Here is a 23,693-nt window from a genome sequence, read left to right on the forward strand (position 1 = left end):
TAAAAACTCGGGGGCATATTAATGTAGGTTTTGTGTCACCCTCGCACTGCACAAGGGGATGAAAGGGCGATGCTAAAACTAAGGGGTTTGATCCTGAGTGGATTGATAAATACAGAGCAACGCAACGCATCGCAAATGGCTGCTGCGTTACTCTGCCCCAGAGAGGAGGTCCATGGGTGAAGCGTGGGTGTTCTCATGCATCCACCCATGGATTTTGATGTATTCCGAGATTCGCTATCAGTGGTAAACCTGAGAGTGAGTCAAATTGCTCAGCCGCCCCAAGGGAGGTGTAACAAGGATAAATAGCTTCATTTCTACTCGTTACTGCCTCGTTCTATCTGTGCTACATTCTGCAGCACTCGTAGAAAGAGGAAAATGCCTCAGCCTTAGGGGATCGTTTTTGTGCAGGAAGGTGTCCTTTCCTGCACAAAGACTTTTTTGTTATGAAACTCCCTAATCTCCTCATTTAGTGCAGTGTCCTCAGAAGAAAATACTTTCAGTTTTCCACTTCGATTCCATCAAGATGGCGGTCGGATGTGCCACACTTTTGGCATAAATTTGGAATGTTAGCACTCTAGTTGCTCATAAGAACATTGTAGTAAACTGCTAATCACAAGGGAGTTAACTGGCGGTGTGCTGCTGGCGTTGAAAGTGCATTTCAGAAAGTTTTAATGAAATAGAAATGGAAGATATATCACTTAAAATGTGTCCTATGTTTTCTTTCTACAGCACTAACCATAATTTATATGAAAAAATGAAACCCCTTGTTGTGTTCCTTTCCAAATTAAATGTTTTAAGTTTTACCAGTTTGATGCACTCAAAAAAGCTTCAGGTGTCCTACACTTTTGTCATAAGTAAGACCGTTAGCGTGCCAGTTGTTCTTTATAACACTCTGAGACGCTGCAGTAGAACACAATGGAATCATACTAACAGGCTGCTCCTGTTGGAAATACATGTTTGACTGAGAATGTCAGACTTCATTCTCATATGGCTGAGATACATAGTGTGAATTTACAGAAAATATGCCCTAATTTTAACATCTGGAGTACCTTCTAGAACCCCAATGGCAAAATAATGAGAAAACAGTTTTCTCTCAAACATGATTCTTGAAATCCCATCAGAAGGCTTTTCCACAGGGTAAAATCACGTTGGCTACAAATTATTTATATTGTAACTAAAATCAGTTATCACTTTTTATACGTTCTCCTTTTTGAGCCCCTCAAAACCTGCCATTTACTCAAATGCGTTTCAATGGAGTACTATCATGTATATTGGTCCCAAGGTGGCTGCCAGCACTTTCTGGTTGAAGTGCTGACAGCCAACCAGAGCTCACCATGAGATCCGTGCTTAGGCTCTGCCCAGATATCCAAAGGTGGATTTCCTTTAATTTCTTGAAAACTGCTGACCGGATTTACACCAAATAACAAAATATGTGATCTGCGGAACAACATCTTCCTTTTATACAAATTTGGTGTAATTTGGTCCGGCGGTTGGGGCTGCAGCTGTGTCTAAAGACTCTATTGGAATTAACATGGGAAAATCACTTTTTGACACGCCCCCTTTTTCTAGGGCCCCACTTGACGGATCACCCCAAAACGTTCATTGCACAAAAAGAAGAGCCAATAGACCACTGCCCTGTGTTTTTAACTATTCCCAATGAGTAGCAAATTGCGACCTACCTCATGAATATTAACAGGCAGGTCAATGTGCGACCTACTAGGAATCACAATGAATGTAAAATACACTGTTGTACAGAGCTGTTCGTGATTCCCTAATAGCGAATCGCAAAGATTCACTATTAGGTAAACACAAACGGAAGTCTATGTACATCTGCCCCTAGTCCCAGAAATAGAAGTCTGTGTATGACAGCAGAAATAATAATCCCTACGGCAGTGCCTGGCAGGCACCATCATTGTAGGTATCGGAGTGGCCTCTGACAGGCTCCTTTAGCCTGTCGCATCCGTGGCGGTCGGTTTCTCCATCCGCCTCCTCTCTGCCCGCCATCCTAATGGGGTGGGCGGAAAACATGCATTACGATGGCGATGAGACAAGCTGTCGGTGGCGGTCTTACCACCATTGTAATGAGGCCCTAATTTCCAACAGTGATGAACACTTACCTAAATTCACTGGGACTTGGCTCAATGACAGATTGTTTCCAATTTTTAGAGATCTTACCCACACTGTGTTTAAATGATTCATAAAACAAAGAGACTATAAAAGGATGGGCGCACTTTATTTGCTCACCTGAAATGTGCTGAACTGGAAAACCCACCCCAAACTATTCATTATTGCAATGTTTGGTAACAAAATGCACAATGACCTCAAATAGCTATGCAGTTGTCACAACTATATGCAAATCGTCAGGATACAACTAAAAATTGCTTGAGAATTACTTCAACTGACCCGACACTTGTAAACCCTAAATCTGAAGCCTTACTGATCAGTGACTTCAACATATTAGTATACAAGCATGACAAGAGACATTTATTAGGCCTAATCAATAATATGAATACACCTGGACTCAGTCAAGTTGTTAGTGGCTACAAAAGTAAAGCAGGATATGCACTTGATCTCATTGTCAAATACTGCATCAAACCAGGGCTTAATTTGTAAAAAAAAACATAAGTGCCGGACCCTCGTCAGGAGGCCACTGCAGTTTGCACCACACATTGCTAATGCACTTACACAACTACTAACCATTACACAGCTGCAACTTGACAATTCAGACTGTACGAGGCCGCCAAACGCTGTAAGAATGGCTTGTTGTCCAGGTATTAGTTGTTTTTAATGTATATTGAATTACATGTGGCAGCTGTTATAAGTGCAGCTGTCATGAGTGCAGGTTATGACAATTAAGTGCCGGTGCCACCAATTAGATGCTTGTGCAGAGCACCGGGAACTACCAGCTCATATTTGGCAATGCATCAAACAATGCAATATATTACATCCAATCTCAAATATGGACAGATCATATTTATCTCTCAATATGTCCTAAATCTGTGTCACCACCCACACTATAATCTTAGAACTGAACAAGCACCTAAATCCAGTAGACTTAGTAAAGCTGTCAATGAGTTAGATTTTATCAAAGAATACAAAGAGGCTGTAGCCACAGTGATACCCATCAACGAACTATGCTATGCAATTATGACCATTTACCACAACATCACATCAGTCCCCAAAAAGCTAGCCCTAAAGAAGATGAGAAACCCAAAGAAGGTCAAAAAAATGGGAACCAGCATTGATGCGGACAGCCATTCACCTTCAAAGTCTCGCTACAATTCAATTGTCCAAGCTCTGGATAATTCTTCCTCACCTTCAAACCGCCAATTCAAGTGAGCTAGCAATTTGCTTGGCCATGGAGCACCGAGGCTACGTAATATGATCAGTAAAGGCCTCCCAACAAGCCGGTTAATAATCTTCACTTCTTCAAAAACAAAGCCTCCAAGGTGTAAATGGACTTTGCACATTTGTCAAACCACCCATGAAAGCACTTTCTTGGCTCAGTACCATAAAGCAAGGATCAAATTTAAGTCATTATGAATTTTTCCAACCAGGAACCTTGGTGTAGCCTCTGGTGCTTAATTTGAGCCTGTGGCTTCTGGTGCTCAGACCAGCACTTAATTTTTAGCACTAGCAATTATGAAAGTTTGCCACATGGTGGCAATGTCTGTCTAATTTACAGATGCGCACGCCAACAGTTTATTAATTCAATGTATGTTAAAAAAAAGACTAATACCTGCCACCCAAACCATTGTCATAGCTTTGGGGGCATGGAATAGTCTGAATTGTCATACGTGAAAGAGTGTGACTGTTAGTAGTTGTGTTGGTACTGCGATTGGCAGAGCTGGCAGGGGAAATGGGTGGTGAAGCTGCAGTGGCCTCCTGACGAGGGAGGGCCCTGGAAATCATTTTTTTCTAAATAATAAACTGGTAGCCTCTCTACCCACAACATCCCTTCAAGTGGGTAAAACACTGGGACCGTAAATGGTGGAGGGCACTAGGCCTTCATATCAGAACTATCTGAGGTATGTTCTTTTTTCTATTCCATGCTGCCACTGGTTTTGTGTTATTAGTTTTGAGTAAGTTTGGGTGGTGAACTCCACTCCACTCAAGGAGTTTGCAGAGTTTTCCGCACTCCGTGTTACGTGGAGCTCGCAGAGTTCTGAAAAACTCCGCTCTGCTAAGTTTTTCTCCTTGTTCGCGCTCATCAACATCAAGTGTGGGCAGTCCGAGCGAGGAAAATCCACCTCCCAGAGAGATTTTTCATCATTTGCGTTCATCAACGTCAAGTTGGAAAGAGTGAGCGAGGGAAATCAACGACACAGCAGAGATTTTTTTGCACTGCGGAGTTTCGCTTAGGGGAACTCCGCGTACTCCGCCCAGGCTTAGTTTTGAGTTAACTCGTATGTTTTAAGACTCAAACCACCACAATGCCAACTGTTTTTACATGTTTGTTTTCCTTTCATTATATGAAGAGAGTGTATATTTTCTACTATGTGCATCAGGTATTTAGGAGACTAAGGGCCAGATGTAGGTGGCCCATTACCGGTCGCTAAACCCGAAATTCTGTAAATTTCAGGTTTACTGACCTGTATTGAGCCAATTGTGATGTAGGGGAGGATTCGGTAAATAACGAATCGGTATTTACAGATTCTGTATTTACCGAATCATCATTTACCCAGTCGGTATTTACCGAATCAGTAAATGACATGTAGGAAGCACTTTAAAGAGTGCTCATGTGCTTTAAGGATTCGTCATTTATCACTAACTATTAGTACGTGGTAAATAACGAGTACCTTTGAAAATGCAAATCTGTGCATTTTCAACTGTGCCATGTGACAGCAAACATGCCCATAGGGCATGTATGTGTGCCACATGTGCACACAACCACTATTCAGGGGTGCAACAGGGTGTCAATGTGACACCCTGCCACCCTTGAAGCTTTCCCTATTTTACCGAATCGGTATTTATCGATTCGGTAATTCCCATTTGGTAATTTTTACCGATTTTTTAGCTACATAGCATTTACCGATTCTAAAATACCAAATCGGTAAAATTTAATAAAGACTCTCACACATTGTGTGTTCCTGTGTGCGTGCTACACTATGATGAACTCGGCTTCTCTATTTCACGTCAGTGGACTGGAGGTCCCAATATGCTCAATTGCTTGGTGTACTTTCCTAAAAGTGTCTAGTCAGCCCTCAACAAATGTCATAATCCATAGCGCAGACTTCTTGTGTTGTACTACAGCGGCCTGGGGAGTTTGATCTTAAATGTCATATTAGCAGGAAAGTTCATACATCTCTTCAGGGCACAAAGATTAAAATGAAGTGCATCTCAGGCTGTATGTCAAAGAAGAATTCCAGTGAAGATTTCCTTGCCAGAGAGGCGGAAATAAAATTCATAGGATTTTTGTCAGAGCACACTGTACCCTTTGCTGCTTATGATCGTTTGGGCCATCTCATAAGGACATATTTCCCGACACTAAAATTGTGCAGGGGTATGCTTGCACTAGAACAAAAGCAACCTGTGTGTATTAAATTATGTCGTCACTGTCCCAGAGTTGTTGGTTGACTTAGTGGCTGATATGACATCTTCAGCTTTTACTCTGTGTGTTGATCATAGCAATGATCAAGGCATTAAAAAAATTAACCCATTACTGTATTTATTTTTGATATGAAGCAGGGGTTGGTATGCTGCAAATTTAAGCAAGGAAAGTACAGCTGCAGGTATATTTACTGCAGTATCCAATGTTATGGCAATGCATTACAATATTGTATTGGCTTTGATATAGATAGTGCCTCAGTTAATATGGGAAAGCATAACTGTGTTAAAACTAGAGTACTGTCTTTGAATTGGTTCATAATGCAGCATCCCATGCAGCTTCTGCCTTCTGTTCTAACTTGAAACATTTTGATATAGAAGACTTGCTTGCAGATGTCTACTTCTGGTTTGACTATTCTTCAAAATGTAAGAATGTGTTTGCTGAATTCTGCCAATTTGTTGATTCTGATTACGTCTGGATGCTAAAATGTATTTCTGTGAGGTGGTTAGGAATGTCTACATGTTTGGATAGACTGATTCTTCAGTTTGCTGCTCTGCGATCATAGTTTCTATCAACACCAGACAGTGACAGAACTAGCAAGGCCAGCCAAGGAGACTTGTTCAGAGCTTTAAGAACCCTATGTCTGAGGTCTAATATCTATTTCTTCAGGCTGTGGTACCTGCTTTTGTTAATTTTAACCTTTTGCTTCAAAGTCATTCACCTCCTGTATGATGCCATGATCAAACTAATTGTTGTGCTCTTGAGTGTTTCATGTAGCTGTCGTACTGTCATTCAAGGGGAGCCCAGATGCCAGTTTACCTGATTTAACATCAGAAGAATGCCAGATCCCAGAATCAAGTCTGTATGTTGGCATTATTGTCCGTGGAATGTTAAGAAACATGCTAGAAAGCGGGGACATTGATCCAGGAACCCAGAAAGCTTTCTATGAAGCAGTGCGCAGCTTTCACCAGAATGGAGTAAAGTATGCTTTAAAAGTCCTTCCGGTTAATGACAATGTGCTTAAGCATGCACAGGTCTTTAACTTTTTGGAGAAACAAAAGCATTGTTTTGATGGTGTGCTATTCTTGGTAGAATGGTTTGCGACTTACCTCAAGTTTACAGAGCAGGACCTAGTTTGCTTAGAGCAATAATTTGCAAATTACCAAGTCACCGACTATGGGTCACATAAAAAAATGCAAGAGAAAGGGCTGCTATTAAAATAAACTGTGGTACTGGTGAGGTTGTCTCTCACAAGATGGTTCTCATTTGGCATTCCCTTGTCACAGAAACTACTGTTTTTGGCACTCAGAGAGGCAGATTTTTCCTTCTATCTAAAGTATCCAAACGTATCTTTATGTTGCCACACAGCAATGTTGATGAAGAAAGGGTGTTCTCAAGGATAACTAGGAATAAAACCAAATTTCGCCCCAGCTTATCATGTGATAGGACAATGTCTTCTATTTTAATGTTTTAAGTGAATAGGCCTCAAGGTGAAATGTGTTATAAATATTCTACATCTGAAATCATGAAAAAGAAGGCAAGAACTGTGACATGGGGTTAGAATAAGTTGCATGGAGGCACATAATACCATCTTAGCCTGTGTGTTAATTTGGTTTCAGATGTAAGTGCCCATAACCCTGATACAGGTTAGTGTAAGGAACGTGTTACTGTCAGCCTCTGATACTGGACACTGTGAATGATCTGACTGGGCTGTTCGCGCTGGTTTTAGTGTTTACTCTTATTTCAAGGTTTGTCAAGTTGGACAGGTGTTGTGCTTGGTCTAGACATTATGTACATATGGACTTCAACTGTATATTGTTTATTTCATAATGCAAATAACAATCTGTTGCATCCAGTAAGTATTTTTGTATTTAAGTGTGCATGTGTCTGCATATGTGCTCAGAACTTTAATAAAGTACTGTTTCTGAAATACTTGTTTAATATCATGGTAGTGCATTTGTTTACAGTACGATTAGGTTACAGGGGCACTAGCTTAGTGCCCTTCCATTTCTTGTGCTCTGCAGCAGTTTCAAGATCTTCTTGGAGTTTCTTGTTGCTTAAATGGCTGTAATGTGGGATATTTATAAGTTTCCCTCATCTTCATTGCATGACTTTTGCTCTTGAGAAGGATTGACTCATAGTCATTGAAATGTCCCTCATAATTTCAGTGAAATTATGAACATGTCACACAGCAATCTGAAACCTTGGCAGCTATGGATATTAAGAACCCTCCCGAAAACGGAACTCTAGAAGAAATCATTTGCCTGAATCCAATTTGCTCGTCAAATCCAGGTGATGGCTTTCTCTCAATCCTTCTGGACTAACCACCTTCGATCATCTGTACCTGGGGTGCAGCACCTGACTTCAGTTCTATGATGTTTTTGGAAGATGCTAGCCAGTTCTTCACAGACACCAAAATTAATAATGTCTTCAATGCCCATTCTTCCACTTCAGATCTATGATAGCTTCTCTGTTCTTGACATTTGACCTATTTATCATAATATGAACATGTTTATTCAAATGCACCTGCCCTGCCTTGTCAAATTTTCTTTCTCCCCCCCCTTGCTCTTTGAAAAACAGTCCTACCTCTCTCTTTAACTCCAGGAGGTCCAGTGTTTGTCACTTCAGGAGCACTGGATTCTGATTTCGTAGAGTCTCTGCCACTGAGAAAAGGCTCAGGACTGATGTGAGGTAAAGTACCTGTGTGTGTGTGTGCGCATGCGTGTGTATGTCCCATGGCTTTGAGAAGGGTATCTTACTGTTACCAGCATCTGTTTCCCAGAAATCCTGTAGTGGAATAGTAATATTGGTGCGCCCTAGAATGTGTATTCCATCGTAACTTGGTTCCAACATATCCACTGACCTTGATGGGCCTAGACAGCTGGTCACTCACCAGTAGCCCAGGATGAAACTAAAGCGTTGACAGCTTCGGACATAGTGTCCGAGAGCGAAAAGTCACAAGGCGTGCATAAAACACCCTGAAAAGGACCTCTCCCTGTTCCTTCTTCGAACCTTAATATCACACAAGCCTGACTCGGAGGGAAATGAAGGAGTTTTCAAATGGCAGCCATCTACTCTATTTCTTTCCAGCTTTCCAGCTGAAGACTCTGCTGGTAAATGTACTGAATAAGTACAGGGTGTAGGATGGACCTGGTGGTAGTCTTGATGAATATTTGTGCAAACACACCAACACTGGGGATAGAAACAAATACAATAGACCAAGCACACACTGCACAAAACCATTCCATAACTTCATTCAAAACTCAAGGATCACCGCATTCCCAAGAATGAGGTTGGGTAAGGTCTTATGGAATATTATGTGCCATACAAAGAAGTGACCTATATCTAGTCTATGTATTTATATAGGAATGGGCACAGTACGTGCTCAAACGAAGTCAGAATGGCATGGTCAATGCCTGGTCAATGCAATCTAGTGGGGACAGGAAGGGGAAGGACTTATGATTGGAGGGTGCGGTAGAAGCTGACATTCCTTGTCAGCTCTCTTGATGCTTACAACAGAGCTAGTAAGAAAGTACCTTCTCTGGACCAGTCTTTTCGCATTATGTGTGGTAACTCTCAATACCAGCATCCCTTTGCCCCACTCAACAACAGATATGCTAACTTCACAATTGTGAAGGCACAGCCACCTATATCACACGCCAATGACAAGTTTTAATTGCATTGTAAGCATCAATTTTGCATTCGATTGGCAGTAATCCACAAAACCAGCCCCTAAGATGATAGTGTTGATGGCCAGGGAGCACATGTAGAATGAGAGTGGGAACACAGGACTGCCTAGAAAGTCTCACACAAGAGGAGAAGTGAACACGGAATCAAGTACAATGGACAGATGCTCTCAGTATAGATAGCGCGGTTCATCTAGGGATACAAAAACACGAATTCCAGGACGGCTGTGGGTCACAATGTCCAATCCCTCATAGGGGGACTCTCCTTTTGGATCAATCCATCACCAGGCTTTTCCGCTCCGAACAGCACCAAAGTCTAGATGCAAATGGTGAATGTTGTGCTATATAGAAGTAGTGCATGAAACACTGTAACACAGTAACTCGCACCAGCAGGACAATTAGACAAGCCATCATCCACCACCAAGTAATTTCATCTTGTCACACCCCAGTGGTTATGTAACATTTGGGCGCATAGATGGAAGTCAGGTTGGATTACAGGAGGGCAGGGATCCCCCGGCCCATTGGCCTGGATCAATCTAGAAAACACACCAGGCTCTCTGTTGACACTATTGTCATACATTCTGGAGCAGCGCCATTTTGGCTCCACCCTTACACGTTACAAACGCGCAATATATATATGCACTTAGCACATGTACTCTTTGTGCTCTATCATTATTAATGTAAAGTGTTGCACTAAGACGTATTACTGGAGTGCATTCACTGTTGAGGTAGAGACTTGTATATTCTGTGTGCTTTAACCTTATTAAAATTAATTATACTCCTTAGTGACTTGAAAAAAACACGTTCACATTATTAAATGTACTTACTTTAGAAAACGAGTACAATTTATGTAATGTGTGCACTAATGTTTTCATATTTGCTTTTATAATGTATTGCTTAGTCACATTTATATCCATGTACTTAAAGTTATTTCACCTTTATGCAAAGTGTAACATGAATCTAAAGTACTGACATTCTCTGTTCATTTGTAGTTGTATGTGCACACGCAAAATAATTGTGCACTATGGATTTAATATGTTAAGTTACCATGACTACGCCCGTATTTCTTTCTGCATAAAATACTGATTTCCATTTTCTGCTAGCATGTCTTTTTCTTGCAGGTATGGTCACATGGTTTATGAGTTTGAGAATCGATGTAACACTGTTCTAGTGATATGAGAAAAGAGAGTTCTCCCAAATATTTTGAGGCCCAGAGGAGGGAGACAAACCAAGCAAAAAGAAGACAGAACCTCTGGAGGGACCTATATTTCTTTCAACATTGAATATATCCAAATGGTTAGTAAAAAATATGCCAAAGGGAGATCCTTGAAATATTATTCAAACATGAAAAATTTTTATTAGACTATTTTGTCATTTAAAAAAAAAGTTTTTAGAGACTCTTATATATAAATACATTTCATTATCACTGTGCAAATTAACATTTTTACATGCATTTGGTGATAATCCTATCATTCAATAATTTTGCTTAGTTGTTTATGTTGTTAGGTATGTCCTTTATTCTTTATTGATACTGTGTGACAAATGTGTGATTCTGTGTTCCTGATCAATAGGATCAATTGCTACCAGAGGGCATTTTGAATGATAGGATCTCCCTTTGGCATCTTTTTTACTAACCATTTGGATATATTCAATGTTGAAAGAAATATAGGTCCCTCCAGAGGTTCTTTTTGCTTACACTGTTCTAGTGATAGAAAGAGCCCGAGAGGAAAAGACCTAGACAAGGAACATGGCGAGCCAGAGCGTTAACTGACAGACTCTGTTCATTAATGCTGTGAGGAGTCACAGGTACTCAAGGACAATATTGCTCCCAGGTTTGGCCTTGGAGAACTCCTCAATGCTGCAGTCCTGAATGTGAGACTGGAAAGGACAATGGAGCCCCTGATGATGAGCATAGAGGAGTGTTACTTTGGAGACTCTTGTGGTAATAATTGATGCTCACACTGTCTAATGTCAGAGCCCTTTGCTTTGTATTTTGAGAGATGCAGACCTGTATGCTTACCCATTTGACTCTATGCTGAGAGTGGCTTAGGCTAAAACTTGTTACCTTATCCCTAGATGACTCTTGACCGAGCTTCTGAAATGCTGACATCGTCTCACACTTCCCTGCTTTTTCCCAATTTTCTGCATTTCCCCAACTTTTTGAGATCCATTCAGAGTTAAATGCCTTTATTAGTTAAACTCCGATTTTTGATGCCTTTAGATATGACTCATGTTTAGGCGAGAGGACCAGAGGCGTTTCTCCAAGCATCAAGTCTTACTGTTGCTTTTCTGTATTGCTGTGACTGAGCTTCTTGTCGGTCTTTTGCTGATGCACCTGAACTTCTTTAGAAGGTTGGGCTACCCTGTTGTCATTCTGTATCTTTGCAGCATGGTGTTGAGATTTATATAGCTTAGCCTGACTGCTAATTTGTAATACACCCTTTTAACTTTAGTCACTGATTCCTGGTCTTTTTTGTGTAGCCAAATGGGTTACATGGTCAATCTGATTGCTTGATTAATGCTAACTCCTTTTGCCTCTTAGTTGGCGGAAAAGGTTCATCGGATTACCAATGGTAAGAGGGTTGGTCCAGCCCTGGATCAATTCTAGGACCTCTGTCAGCTGCCCCCAGACACAGATGCAAAAACCTTTGGAGGTGTATTTCATTGATGTTTTACACTTACATCCCAAACTGAATATGGTAATTGTTACTTAGGCAAAAATCTTTTTTTTTATCAGCCAACCAATGACAATTAAGAGAGCCTGAACTTGAGTAGAAATTCTGGGGCATATTATCAAGAAAGCTCGATACATTTTCGCTGCTTTTATCGGCAGGAAACTGCCGATAAAGCGGCGATAATGGGCTTGATAATATGCTCTATGGAATTCCAATCGAAGCCCAGGTCAACATGGGCTTCGATAAGAATTCCATAGAGCATATTATCAAGCCCATTATCGCTGTTTTATCGGCGGTTTCCTGCCGATAAAAGCAGCGAAAATGTATCGAGCTTTCTTGATAATATGCACCTCTGAACTTTAGGCTAAGCCTAGATACCAATAAACATTTACATACTGATATTTCAAAACTATCCAATAGATTGGAATCAAACAATATTAGAATCCAGGTCGGACCAAGGAATTCCTTCCTGCAAAGTCTAGTGCAAGTCGGGCTGGAAATGCTTTGTTGTAAAAGAGAACAAAATGTACAAGAGGAGTTTTGCTTGCAGCAAAACCAGACCGAATTTTAAGACCCCCCTCCAACCCCCCCACCCTATTACATTGGCTCCCACCTATCAGTTTGCATGAAAAATTGCCAAAGCAGTTCAGGGGTAGGAGTCATGATGATTGCACATTTTCATGGAAATTTATCTAAAAGGACCGAAGCTGTAAAACATTCAAAACAGATTTGCATATGTAAGTTCATCTTGAAAATAACCACAGGGCATCTCTCGCTCCTCTGTGTATAATTTTGTGAGGCATTGACTATTTTCTTAAAACTCGGCAGGCAACAGCGGAAGCAAAATAAACCCTTCTTCAGACGCACCTTCTGCTAATGGTGCATAATGAGAGGAAACAAATCGATCTGTTCTGCAGAGAGATTCCTTTCGGGTGTCGAGGGAATACTGCTCCAAAGTGGGATGTTATTGATGGCTCTTGCTACCTGCCAGAGCTGAAGTAGCAGGACAGTGAGCTGAGGATGACAGGTCACCACGGTGGGGTTCTGTCTGTATGTACAGAAGTTTAAAGATTATAGGTCACCATGGTGGGCATATGTGCTCTTAGGGAGCAATACAGTCAATAAAGGATAATGGGTCACCATGGTGGACATTTAGCTGTTTAGGTCGAGCAGTACAGTGAGTTATACATTATAGATCGCCGTGGTGGACATGTGTCTGTATATATAGAGTAACCGGGTGAATAAAGGGTGATGGGTCACTGTGGGGACATATGTCAGTATATATGATGCAATATAATGAGTTACAAGTTATGGGCCTCATTTACAATACTTTGACGCACGGCGGCGCAGAAAGCCTTCCTACTGCGCCGCCGGGCATAAATACACCACGAGGTACATTGCATTCCTGTCCTTCTCCCCTGCGCTGGAGCACAAACATCAGCCGTGTGTCAGCGCAGATACCCTTGTCCCATTTTCCAAGGGTGCCTGCACTGAAGGGATGATAGTTTTTGTGCAGGAAGGGACACCTTCCTGCACAAAAACAATCATTAAAGGCATTTTCTTCTTGCTATGCGTGCCGCAGAATGCAGCACACAAAGAAAGAGGAAGAAACTAAGAGAAATAAAAGTATTTCTCCTCGTTGCGCCTCCTTATGCCTCACTTGGGGAGGCGTAGGATTCTCGCGGATTCTCAGGTTTACCAAATGTTGTAAATCTGGGAATGCTTCACGTTCCATGGATGTTGTGTGGGAACAGCCGCTGCAACACCCATGGAACGCCCCTTTCATGCAGAGTAATGTGTGAAAGGGAAACATATTCACAAGGCCATGAAAAGTCACGCTGGGTGAATTTACATGACCTTGTAAATATGAAGAAGCCCATTGCGCTTTCGGTGCCTCAATAAAAGTGACGCACCAGCGGCGCAATGGGCTTGTAAATAAGCCCCTTTATGTCACCATGAGGGGCACATATCTGCATGTATTGAGCAATACAGTGAATAAAGGATAACAGATCACAATGGTGGGCTTATGTCTGCGTATCTAGAGCAATGCAGCGACTAAAAAAGTTCGCCATGGTGGACCTTCATCTGTACATACAGAGGACTGGGGTAGAGAAGCACATGAAAGTTTAGACGACAATCCGACTGGACTAACCACTAAAACAGATGAGAGGCCCCCATGAACAATATACAAATATGAGATGTAAGACACATAATATTACGTAATATCATGAGATAACAAATAATCAACATAGAAGAGCAAGAAAAGAAGCATAACACAGATGATGAGGCACTGTTGGAGTGTGAAAGGGATAAACACCACTAACAGCAGCGACATTACATCACCACATAGGGCAGAGAGAGAGAGACCAGACCTGGCAATATTGTGATCGAAAAAAGGATAACAGGTCACCATGGTGCAATTGATATATTTGGAGCAATACGGTAAGTTAAAGGTTAGGTTTCACCATTGGGGACATACATTTGTATATGTAGAGAACAGACATATAGAGAATATCTCTTTTGCATATTGAACAATGAATTGTTGAGTATGTTATGTTAAAGTATTTGTAAAGCGCATGGCTGCCCTAGCAACGTGGCCTCCCAGCGATAGTCTTATGAGGGACAGCATAAGAAGATATACAGAGGGTTAGAAAGAAAATAGCCAGGTCTTCATGGCCCTTCTGTAGGCCCAGTGATTCTGAATTCATGTAATGGATAAAGGTAGTGCTTTCCAAAGGGCAGGACAGAAAGAGCGCCTTCCAGCTCTCTCTCTCTTGACACAGGGGACACAAGCTAGCTAAAGATTAGTTGAGTGCAGGGTCCGCAAGACGACATATGGGTGGAGCAGATTGGAAAGAATGGAGGTCCCCTGAGAGGTAAGAATTTCATGAGCAATGTATAGAACCTTGAAATTTATTCTCTTCTCTACAGGGAGCCAGTGCAGCCTGTGGAAGAAGCTGGAAACCGAGCAGAACTTAGGAAGGGAAGATAAGAGCCAGGCCGTAGCGTTTTGGGCAGCTGCAGTCTTTTGGTCACTGTCCATTGGATCCTAGATACAGTGCATTGCAGTAGTCCAGCCTAGAAAGTATAATAGACTGGATAACAACCTGGTGAGTATGTGAATCAACAAATCCCAGAATGGGAAGAGGTGTGGCGCCGCGGCCAGGGCGACTGACTCCGGAATCTGGGGATCATGGTTCGATCCCCCGGCACCGGCAGCAGATTAGCCCAGCACCATGTGACTCTGGGCAATAGCTTGCTTAATCTTCCCGACAGCGCCTAGAGACCCTTAAGGGTGATTGTGCGCTTTATAAAATGTGGATTATTATTATTATTATTATCAGCCTATGAAGGAGTCCAAAACAAACCCTTACCATCGATGTTGCCTGAGCTTCACAAGTCAAGGCGCGGTCAACCCAGACACCCACATTTTTACTGCCGCTTTGGGCTGGAGGGTGGTCCTAATGACATACACTTCATCATTGCAAAATCTGTTTGACTTTTCTGGTTGCACAGCTGTGGATGTTGCCATTCTCTTTAAATGCTTCTGTTAATGTCTTAAAGTTGTTACGTGTTGTTGACTTAGTATAATCAGTAACACAAATGTTAGGCTTCAGGTGCTTGGTCGACAAGGATCTCAGTTTTCAGAGCTGCTGCATGACCTCTTCTTATTATCCAACAACTTCCTGTTGCATGCAGGTTTCTAAGCCACCCAGGGCTGCATTGATGTATAGCAACTAATTATGTATTCTATTATGTCAAAATATATGATTCTCCATCATGAGACATTCCACACATACTGCAATCTCACTGTGAAATTAGGAGGTGCCAGTTCGAGATTTCCCAATGACTTCTGAATGAAAAAGATGGTATGAGGATTTATTGGTGCGGATGTGGGAGGTATTGGGAGGTGGTGGTGAAGGGTGGTGAGTGGATCATTGTTTGAGGATGTTAGGAGTGTCAGGAGGAAGAAGGATGGTATTCTGAAAAGTAAACAGTAGTCCTTTAAATCCATCCAACAGAAACCTTGGCAAGATTGTTGATCTGAGCACATTCCATAGAAAATGGCTACTTACAGCTTCTAAGCTCCAGTTCCAATTATACAACCAAGGAGATTCACCATGTAAGATGCAGGTCACAAGATCCAATGTATTTTGTGGGTTAATGCACCCATGTGAGTGTTATGTCAGCTGAAGAAAACCTCAAAACTGTTTTTATGTCAGCAGAAACCCCTAAAACTTAAAGTTCTTCACAGGCAGCAGTCATTTATGCATGTTGTCTGGATGGAACAAAGTTTAAGAAACAGAATGTGGTTAGTAGGCGGGTGACAACAATGTGTTATTGGGACACTAACAAACTACCACGCTACTCAATATGTTTTTATATTTACATGCCTTTTTTGATCTTAAACATATTTACAATTTGAGATGCCCACAATCACACATTTTTGGTTACGTGTCAGAAATGTTATTAGAATGCATGTTTTAGGTCCAGTGAGTTCAGGCTTTATTATGAGTTGCCTGGAGCAGTATCCGTAGGGGAAATACAACTCCAGGTGATTCTATGTGGTCTGGTGTTTCCAAACCTTGGATTACCTTGGTCCTGAAGTACTGGGCCAGGTGTTTCCAGACCTGAATATATCATGCCTGATATCAACGCTTGCAGATTTGCACTCAGTAAAACCATGGCAGGGCAGTGAGCAGAAGCACAGCCTGGCACCTGCAGCACCGTTTGGGGGCGGACAGAGCCCCCCCCCTTCCACGTTAGACCTGACACCTTTGGTGTGGTACTACCCAGACTTTTTCCCTTTAGTATCCTCTTTTGGCTGAACCTGTTATTGTGGGCATTCGGACTCTGTTAACCAGTTGTCCAGTGCTTGTGCTCTCTCCCTTACAAATGGTAAAAAACACCCATGATTGACACATTTAATTTACTAATTTGACCCTATTATATGATACGGTTTCTCACACCGTATTAGTAAAGTCTTTACGGGCATTGGGCATCTCTGGATTGGCGCTTGGCTGGCTGTCTTCCTTTTTATCAGAACGAACATTCCAAGTCTTCTCCACTAGGGCAACCTCAAAGTCCTACACATCCCTGCTTGAGGTGCCAAAGGGCTCAAATTTCAGTCCACTCTTCTTTAATATCTACGTGCAACCCCTGGCAGTGATTGCTGACGAAGCAGGATTGGCACTTTTTTCATATGCCGATGATACTCAAATCATCTTTTCTCTATCGGCTGATAAGAGATTGGGACTTTCTGCTCTGCAATTGGGCTTGAGCAATATTGCATCGTGGATGCAATTAAATTTGCTCAAGCTCAATGGAGATAAGACGGAAGTGCTTATTTTTAGTAAAAATTCTGAACATTGGGGCCCTCAACATTGGCCAGCTGAAATGGGGCCTTTACCAACGCCTTCCTCTCAGGTCCGCAATCTAGGCTTTATTATTGACAATACATTGTCAATGAAACAACAGGCTGTCCAAAGTGTAGCCACCTGTTTTACCATCTTGAAATGGTTAAAAAAATCATTTGGATGCTCCCTGTCGATACCCAAAGGACGGTAGTCCAGCCATTCGTAACATCTCGCCTGGACTAAGGTAACATCCTATTTCTGGTTTCAAACAGGGATGTATTGCGCAAGCGTCAGGTGGTGCAGAACTCTGCTGCCAGATTGCTGCTTGGACTTCCTAGAATGTCCAGTACGGTTAATGCCCGGAGAGAATTACACTGGCTCAGGGTGGAACAGCGTCCTAAATTTAAAGCCCTGTGTTATATGTTCAGAATTAGGATTAGCTCAGCTCCGAAATACCTACAAGATCTGGTACGCCCTTACCTTCCTTCTCGCCTGCTTCGCTCCTCCTCAGAAGAGAAATTCGATGTGCCCAGGATCAAATTAATAAGAATGGGAGGGCGATCCTTTTTTTTTCTTGGGCCAACGTTGTGGAATTCTCTACCTGACGTGATGCGGAAGGAGAAGCTGTATTCCAATTTCCACAAGCAATTAAAAACTTGGCTGTTCACTCAACAATTCTAATTTTAGATTTCTAGAGTCTCTTTATGGCCTGTGCTGGGAAACCCTTGGTTGGGTAGCTGTGCGCATTAGAAAAATAAACTAACATAACATAACATAACATAACATATATGGTGCTACCTGTGCCCCGGGCCTGTAAATTAAATGCTACTAATGGGGAGACAGTGCTTAACATGCAAAATGATGAGTGCCAGTACCAGGGCTCTGCACAGAAGCCCCCAGGTGGTGCAATTAAATGTCAGAGTGCCAAATACCAAGGATGCATAGGCCTGAATCCACCTCATGCCTCATTAATCCACTACCAGGCACTCCCTGCTCTTTTATTTCCTGCTTTCTGTTTTTGTAGCATTTTTTCCATCTTTCTCTTCTCCGTCTTTCCATTTTGTCTGTTTTTTCCTCTCTTTTGCTCTCCTAAATGTTTGATACTTTAAAGTATGTATTGGTCCCCTAACATGAGTGCCAGTAGCCCCCACCAGCAACCACCAGATGAAATTAAGCACTGGCTGCAGCACTCATTGATCCACCCACTAAAGTAGCTCCTCAAAACATGTCTCAGGTCTATAACTGCAACCGGTAGTGCAGTTTTAAACTGCAATTTCAACCTGCAAATTAAAAAAAATTCCAGGGCTACACCTTCCAATTTTACTACTTATAAATCAACCCTAAGGTAGGCTCTAAAGCACGGGTACTCATAGTACGGCCCGCGGGCCGGCAGCGGCCCGGCAAGCCTTCCGTGGCGGCCCGCAGACCATGAGACATCGTACCAGTGTTAAAAAAAATAAAAATCCAAGAGTGTCGGCAAACACTGCCGGTTGCAGAGACACGCTGAGAGAGACTGCTGCTCTGTGGGGCCGGGCGATTCATTCCAGGAGGCCAGAGTGGGGCTGAAGGGGCGCTAAGAGGTGAACAAAGTCCCATTCACATGCAAATGGCCTTTTTAAAGACCTGATAAGTGCTCGGGTGGGGCTGTGTGTCTGTGCGCGCTGGGGAAGCTGTCTTTCTCAGCCCAGTGACACACAGGCAGGGTGAGATGATAGAGTGAGGTAGAGGGACAGAGACCGAGGGAGAGGGAGGGAAAGGGAGACCGAGACATGGAGACAGAGAAAGGGAGACAGACAGAGGGAGGAGGGCGACAGAGGGAGGGAGACGGAGTGAGGGAAGGGAGTGAGGGAGGGGGTGAGGGAAGGGAGTGAGGGAGGGAGTGAGTGAGTGAGGGAAGGAGAGGGAGTGAGGGAAGGGGAGTGAGGGAGGGAGGGAAGGGGAGTGAGGGAGGGAGTGAGGGAAGGGAGGGCAGGGGAGTGAAGGAAGTGAGTGAGGGAAGGAGAGGGAGTGAGAGAGGGAGTGAGGGAAGGGGAATGAGGGAAGGGAGTGAGGGAGGGAGGGAAGGGGAGTGAGGGAGGGAAGGGGAGTGAGGGAGGGGAGTGAGGGAGGGGGTGATTGAGGGAAGGGTAGTGAGGTGGGAGTAAGGAAGGGGTGTGAGGGAGTGAGGGGAGGGGAGGGAGCGAGGGAGGGAGGGAAGGGGAGTGTGGGAGGAAGTGAGAGAAGGGGAGTGAGGGGAGGGGAGTGAGGGAGGGAGTGAGGGAAGGGGAGTGCGGGATGGAGAGAGTGAAGGGGAGTGAGGGTGAGGGAAGGGGAGTGAGGGAGGGAGAGGGGGAAGGGAGAGAGGGATGGGAGGGAGGGGAGGGAGGGAGTGAGGGAAGGGAAGTGAGGGAAGGGAAGTGAGGAAAGGGGAGGGAGGGAGTGAGGGAAGCGGAGTGATGGAAGGGGTGGGAGTGAGTGAAGAGGAGAGAGGGTGAGGGAAGGGGAGTGAGGGAGGGAGTGAGGGAAGGGAAGGGAAGGGAAGTGAGGAAAGGAGAGGGAGGGAGGGAGGGAGGGAAGGGGAGAGTGAAGGAGTGAGGGTGAGGGAAGGGGAGTGAGGGAAGGAGAGGAGGAAGGGACTGAGGGAAGGGAGTGAGTAGAGGGAGTGAGGGAAGGGAAGTGAGGAAAGAGGAGTGAGGGAGGGAGTGAGGGAAGCAGAGTGAGGGAAGAGGAGTGAGGGAGGGAGTGAGTGAAGGGGTGTGAGGGTGAGGGAAGGGGAGTGAGGGAGGGAGAGGGGGAAGGGAGTGAGGGAAGGGAGCGAGGGGAGGGAGTGAGGGAAGGGAAGTGAGGAAAGGGGAGTGAGGGAGGGAGGGAGAGAAGCAGAGTGAGGGAAAGGGAGTGAGGGAGGGAGTGAGGGAAGGGGAGTGAGGGAGGGAAGAGGAGTGAGGGAAGGGGAGTGAGGGAGGGAGAGGGGGAAGGGGAGTGGGGGTGAGGGAAGGAGAGTGAGGGTGAGGGAGGGAAGGAGAGGAAATAGAGGGAAGGAGAGGGAGAGGGAGGGAGGGAGGGAGAAGGAAGGAGAGGGAGGGAGAGGGAAGGAGAGAGGGAGAGGGAGTGAGACAGTCAGAGTGAGGAAGACAAGGAGGGAGAGAGGGAGATAGAGGGATGGAGGGAGGCAGAGATATATATATATATATATGTTGGGTCTGGTGGCTCAGTGAACGAATGCGTCCGCTGCAGGGACCTGTGTTCAACCTCATGCTCACAGTTTTTTTTGTTGCTCTAGCCCCGCCCCCTCCCTCACTGACCCCGCCCCCACCGGTGCGGCCCTCGGACACACACCACTGTAAATTTGGCCCATGAGAGAAAGTTTGTGAGTACCCATGCTCTAAAGGCTCACAGAATGTGGTGCATGGTATATTAAAAGCAGGACATGTGAAGTTACGTTTTACCTGTTTTGACAGTGAAAACCTCCTAAAGATGTTTTTCACTGTAGCAAGGCTAACTCTCCCAAAGGCTAACACTGGGTTAACTTATTACACTTAAGAAATGACAACTTCCGTTTGGGAGCAGATAGAAAAATACTTCTTCCACTAATTTAAAGTCCTCTTTAATTGTAAAGTCAGATTTAAAATTACTTTTCCAAAAACACCACTTTTAGGAAGTTGGCATTTTTATGCCTAAACCAAATGTGCCTTTCCGCAAGTGTTCAATGTCATATGACTGTTAATGGCTCTCCTGTGGTGTGATGTGTATTCCTTTCAGACTGGGTACAATAGGACCTTAGGTGTTGGGAAGGGTGATCCTTTCCTGAGCAGGATGGCCTAGGAGAGTTGTATTTAGCCCTTCCTGGGCTTCAAAGAGTAGTCAGAGGGCTGTGCCCACTCCACTCCTCGCTTCCAAAGCTGCCTGCCCTGTTACTGGCAAATGCAGCCTATACCTGGGTCTGTCTGCCCTTTGTTATCCTAGACAGTTTGGATCCAGGCTCAGAGGAAAAACTGACCAGAAGCAGTTTAGGGGTATACAAAGATAGAGACCCCTACACAGAGGTCGGCACTGGGTATTAAAGTGGCACCCTCAGAAACTTTCATCAGAATTCTCCTGGACCTTGGAGGATGCAGAAGAAGGACTGCCCTACTGTCTAAAGAACGAATATTGGACCTGCTTGCTGTGAACCCAGGAACCCATAACTGACTCCAAGGGTCAGTTGGGTGGCCTCCTTTTGGAGTTACAGGGGTACAAATTGCTTCCAGGGCTCTCCCCTGCAACTGCCCAGCTGACCTTCACCAATAATACCTACCTGGACCCTGCTGCTGGCCTCCACTGTAGTGAGTCTTTACCCCAGGATTTGCCTCCCCAGATCCTGGACTCTTGGCTGGTATGTGCTCCTCCTACCTTAAGAAAGACAGCAATAACTGAACTCCAGGTGAAAATACAGAGGACCTGTGCTCTTCACATTAGAAAAAGATGCCTGTGTCTCCTCCCAATGCACAGATTCACTGGTGACCTGATCTTTGGGTCAGCAACAACTGCCCATGTCTGCAGCCAAAACAAACTCTGACAGCGCCCTTTTCTCCGTGCCGAAAATGATCTTGCAAATGCAAAGCTCTGCTGAGGCTACTCACGTGGTGCTGGACTGAGTGAGAAGGTAAGCTCTCCACCAGGACAAAACAGGACCCTGTACTGGAGCCCCACTTCATTGTAGTCGGCCTGAACATTTGACTTTGTGACTGTCCAGCATAACCAGATGACCACAATTGGCACTTTGTGCTTCCTGGTGCTCTTTTTTCCTGAAACTTTACACATTCTTAATTCCAGTTCTACTCACTGGATATGTGTTGTTTTGGTGTCATTTATCTATTAAAATGTACTCTATTATCTAAAGTGTCTTGAGTTTTGATTGTGTTTTGTTTTCACTTTATTACAGTTTGAGTGCTGAATAAATACTTTACAAATTGCCTCTAGAGTTAGCCTGATTGCTTGTGTTCCAAGCTACCAGAGGATTAGGCACAGGTATTTTAGTAACTTTTGTGTTCCACCCTGACAAGGATTGTGTTTATTATTTGAGTGGGGTCTTCACCCACTCAAATAATAAACACAACGGTGCTCAACTTCCCTGTAGCTTGCCACAGAGCAGTCAGGCTTAACTTAGAGGCAATGTGTAAGTGCAACATTTCAAACAGTAATACAGTGAAAACACCACACTAAAAGGATCCCAGACCAAGTTTGAACAATAGAGTCTAATGTAATAAATAGAACAAGACCGAAACAAAACAAAATCCAATTAGATGAACCGAAGTTATGATTTTTTTAAAGAATACACTGCAGAATGGTGGCTAACTGCGCCAACCGCTGCTATCTGGCCATGCTAGACTGGGTCAAAGTCAAACGTTCAGGCCGACCGTGATGAAGCGTAGGACGGATGCAGTACCAGATTAGTCCAGCAGAAGTTTTACTTTCTCAAGTTTTGTGCCTACAGTCTCATTCGCGTAGGAGACGGTTGCAGGGAGCAAAGAGACTGTTGCAGGTGGTCGTCGGCATGAAGTGAAGAGCAGGCCAGGCGTAACGGATGGGTGGACTGGAGCTTTGTGGTGGAGGCTCTCCACGTGCATTTGATGCTTGCTATGTGAAGAGGCAGGCTGGTGGCAGCTTGTGCTGAATTTTGGTGCGAGCGGCTTGATTCTGGTGGGAATGGGCACGATAGCGGGAAGAACACAAAACCTTGATTTACAGAGCCTGTGAGGCACACCAAGAGTCCAGGAGAAAAGAGGCACCCCTTGTTGGTCGGGAACACAATACAACTGGGTCCAGGAGCTGGTTGGGGTACCTCTTATGTCCCTGAGGCTCAGTCAGGAGGCCAGCAGACTAACTGTTTGAGTCACTTTGGGGTGCTGGGTTAAAGATGGAGATGCAAGTCCCCAGACAAGAGTGCAGCAGGTCACCACACAGAGTACCAGTTTCTTTAGAGCAGTGGTCCAGCAGAGTGGCAGTCCTTGTAGCAGCACAGCAGTACTTACTGACAGAGTATCCACAGGTCCAGAAATGTACTGAAGAGGTGGTGCTTGAGATCCTTCTTTTATACAACATTATGCCTTTGAAGTGGGGAGAAAATTCTAGAGGCTTGCCTTTGAAGTTCAGAGATGCCCTGCCTTCCTGGCTCCAGTCTAACTTCAGGGGGTATGCAGCCCTTTCTGTGTAGGCAGGACACAGCCTATTAAAGGGTATGTGGGGCAGTGCTCAGCTCATCCCTCCCATCCTGCCGGTGATGGCCCATCCAGTCACACCTAAGCTCCCATTTTGTGTGACTGCCTAGGGAGAATACACAAAGCCCAACTGTCACCTATGCCCAGTCATGTGACCCAGAGACAGGCGGCTAAGGCAGGAAAATGCCAACTTACTAAAAGGGACATTTTAGTATTATAATTTAAAATCTGATTTCACCACAAGTTAGGAT

General features: G+C 44.0%; 1 protein-coding gene and 1 pseudogene across 1 annotated transcript in view; one reads left to right on the forward strand and one right to left on the reverse strand.

Moving 5' to 3' along the window:
• TMEM233 (transmembrane protein 233) overlaps positions 1-23,693 on the reverse strand; it is a 200,576-nt gene that overhangs the window by 116,240 nt on the left and 60,643 nt on the right. The gene's annotated exons all lie outside the window — the stretch shown is intronic.
• The window catches only part of LOC147679367 (uncharacterized), a 54,565-nt pseudogene that overhangs the window by 15,771 nt on the left and 15,101 nt on the right, over positions 1-23,693 (forward strand).

This window comes from Lissotriton vulgaris, chromosome 11, assembly GCF_964263255.1.
Source record: "Lissotriton vulgaris chromosome 11, aLisVul1.2, whole genome shotgun sequence".
Classification (NCBI taxonomy): domain Eukaryota; kingdom Metazoa; phylum Chordata; class Amphibia; order Caudata; family Salamandridae; genus Lissotriton; species Lissotriton vulgaris.